Consider the following 3,764-nt stretch of genomic DNA (forward strand, 5'->3'; position numbering starts at 1 on the left):
CTTCAGGTAACCTGGTTAGGTAGCTCCCTCTCCTTTTTTTTCAGCTTTTCATAATTCTTTAACAGAGCATTTAATTGTGTTCCTCCAAAATTTTACTTGAAATTATGGATAACACCAAATCTTGTTTATCTTTGGATTCTCTGTACCCAACACAATGTACTACATTTAATAACAACTAAAGAAATGCTTCTTGAATTAAGATGCTCAGTGTACTATCCTGTATCCTTGAATAATCTACACTATGAATCTTGAGTTCACTTTAATTCCTCCATGAATTTTCAATGAGACATATTCATTATAATAATTAAATAATAGTAATTGTCATTTTAGTATCTACTGTGTTATCATCGTCGTCGTCGGCGGCAGCCGTCCGTCTCGAGAGACGATGGTGTAGCTTCTTAAGAGTCTATCTGCACCGCCGAGAATGGCTGTGCAGTCCGACTCGGGAGTGACATGGTATCTGTCTCCTCCCGTGTTGAATCGACATCTTGCGATGACGCTGAAGTGTCCTCTCCAGTGAAGCTGAAGCTACAGAGCCTGGGCAGGGTGATATGGAGGGTCTGCTGTTGCCCATGCAGCAGTCCCCCCCTCTCTTCGCAGCTGAAGGGTCCAAGGGAAAGACGGAGTCGATACAGCTTGGGTTCAGGTGCGCCGCAGGAGTTGCCGGTGTTGACTACAACGTCAAACCGCCTTAGGGACTCCGGCTCCGGATTTTCTGTCGGGGTTTACTCCCTTAGCCTTTCCCCTGAAGAGGTATGCCGCAAGGCAGCGGAGGTTTTTTGGAGTCAGAGTTTTCCTTCTCTGATGTACCCTGACTGGAAGATCGAACCAGCGACACAGCTCGCAGGCCGACGCTCAATCCACTGAGCTAAACCAGCCAGGGCAATGTGTTATCATACTGCAACATATAAACTACTATGTGCCATGCATTTTCAAATGTTCTCACATTTAACTTTTGTAATAATTTTATAAGTAAGTGAAGTACCAACACATTATTCAGAGATGGGAACTGATATTTAGAGAGGTGGAATAGATTTCTTAAAGACACACACACAGCTAAAGGCATAAGCATTTAAATTCATACGTTTTTATCCTTAGAGCCCAAATTTTTCAACATTCTACTAAGCTTTACTTTAAAGACAGCATGTTACCTCTAAATTCCTTGATTTTTTTTTTAAATCACTTTATGTTCTTTAGTAATAATAGGAGAAGGCACTGGTGCTGTTTCTTTTATGAATACAAAAGAATTACACATACAAGTCCTTTTGTGGCTGAGACATTTTTGGTCAAAAATATTAGTGATATGACATGTGTTCCATGAGTTCACAATGGTCCATCTGCATGGTTTTTGATAATGACCCAGAGAGTGAAGTCCTGATCCCTGAGCAGGCAATGTGCAACTCTCGCAATCCACAAGTGAAAATCTTTGCTTTTTAAGATTTGGGGAATTATTTCTTACCATAGCAATATCTGTCTATATGACAAGTTCAAAGCATTGAAACATAACAAAAACTCAATTCTATATGTTTTAGTTTTTGTTAATTAAGATTCTAATTGAATACTCAGATATCAGTCAAGAAAATTCATGGAATAAATGTTTAATTCTATTTTTGTTTAACAGTTTATTGAGGTATGATTGATATGAGAAGAAGCACATATATTAATGTGTACAATTTAAATAGTTTGAACATATGCAACCACCTGTGAAGCCATCACTACAATTAAGATAATAGACATACCTGACACCTCCTAAAGTTCCCTGGTGTCCCTTTCTTTTGTTTCTGCTTTTGTGTTTGTGTGTGTGTGTGGTAAGTACATTTAACTTGAGATCTATCCTTTTAACAAACATTTAAGTGCATGAGGCCCTATTGTTAACTAAAGGCAATATTTTGAATAGTAGATCTGTAGAACGTATTAATCTAGCCTAATAAATTTATACCCATTGAGCAACAAAGGAAAAAATAAACTGTTAGTTAATTGTACAGCAATTATATTCTGGACATATTTGTCACTGGTATACAAGATAAATAAAATACATCCAGAAAATTAAAAATAAAAATATATAAAATATAATGAATAAAGTTCTGTTTAAAATACCTATTTTTAGATATAAGATGAATAAGGTCTGACAGTCTAATGTAAAGCATGACTACAGATGATAATATATCATATAATATTCTAAAAGAGCAGAATTTAATGTTCACACCAAAAAAATGAAGAAAAAAAATAAGTGAGGTAATAGGTGTGTTAATTTACCAGATAGGGAGAATGAATTTACAAAACCAATTTTTAAAAACTAGCTGTTGTCAAAATGTCATGGAAAACAAAAGTCTTGTATTATTTTTACAAAGAAGCCTTGTTTGTTTTCCTATCTAAACAAAATTTGGTTCATGGTTTGTGTGTGCATTTATGTATGTGTGTGTTTGGGATTTACATTATAGCATTATAGCTTTGTAGGGCATTCCTGTAAATGCCTTTTAAAATTATAAAAGAAAAACGGTATAAATGCAGCACAGAAAAATTCATTTGTTGATGAGAGGTTTGTGGCTTTATTTGATATTATACTCATATTTCAATGACAGAATATTACTTTGAATATTATTTGTTCACCAATCCCCTAATGTTTCAAATTAAATAGTTTAGAAATTACAAAAGAAAGCCACAAGGTAATTCAGTTTATAAATTAATGACTGAAATCTGAGAAGGTCAAGTTCACAGGAATCAAGCCTAAAGCAATATAAAATTACACAAACACACAACTAAATAATCATGAAAATGAAATTCTTGAATATTTCAAGGCCCAAGTACTATTATAACGGCTCTGACATAAGAAGTAACTTCAAACCTCTATCCATATACATTAAAATAAAGCAAATCATTATATCTGTAAAAAACACCAAAGTACTTGATTGAAAATCTAGTAATTTTAATGTGTCAATGACTACAAAACAAATTAATGTCTAATTTTTACAGTTTTCTGATTGTTATTTTCCTGTAGAGAAATTGTCTAGTTATATTATATGTAATAATGTCTTTATATTTGAATTGTTATTATGTTTTATGAAAAAATGAAATATATACCTCCTTAGATTTGCATATTTTTCAAACAATACTGTGCTTAACTATGTTTGCTTTGTCTTAATTAATTTAATTTCTATTCAGTGTGTTATTTTAAAAGAAGTTATATGGAGCTAGCTCTATTTAAAAATTGAAAGGAGATATACTATTGAAAAAAACCTTAATTAATAAGTCTTGCTACCAGATTATTAAAAACAAAGATAGAATTTAATCTTGCCTAAGACCAACTATACAAATAAAAATAATGACAAATTGTAATCCAGTTCATTTGCTTAAATGGCAATAGCTTGTTTTCCTTTTCTTTATTATGTTTCTGTGTTTACAAAGATAATTAAATATAAAAAATAAGTAACATTGACAAAGGAAAAACATTGAAGTTAAGCAAGAGATATGTACTTTTGCTAAAGGAAGCAGAAAAAAGTGTAGAACCATTTCTTAGCATATAATGAACTTCAAATTATGTGTTTATATAATAAGCTGAGATTGTGTCAAAATTCATTCTTGTTACTATAACCCACAGTTATAACAAGGACATACACAGACATATAAGGCAACCTTATAGTATATGTTGTTAGGTTTCACTATTGGTGTTTGTTTGGTTGATTGTTTATTCATTTCTAAAAAAGTGAGAAAAATATGACTTTTAGTTAAAAAGATGAATATGTGACCAAAACTTATAACTGTGG

The sequence above is a fragment of the Furipterus horrens genome, unplaced genomic scaffold (assembly GCF_987537825.1).
Source record: "Furipterus horrens unplaced genomic scaffold, mFurHor1.1.pri manual_scaffold_4, whole genome shotgun sequence".
Taxonomy (NCBI): Eukaryota; Metazoa; Chordata; class Mammalia; order Chiroptera; family Furipteridae; genus Furipterus; species Furipterus horrens.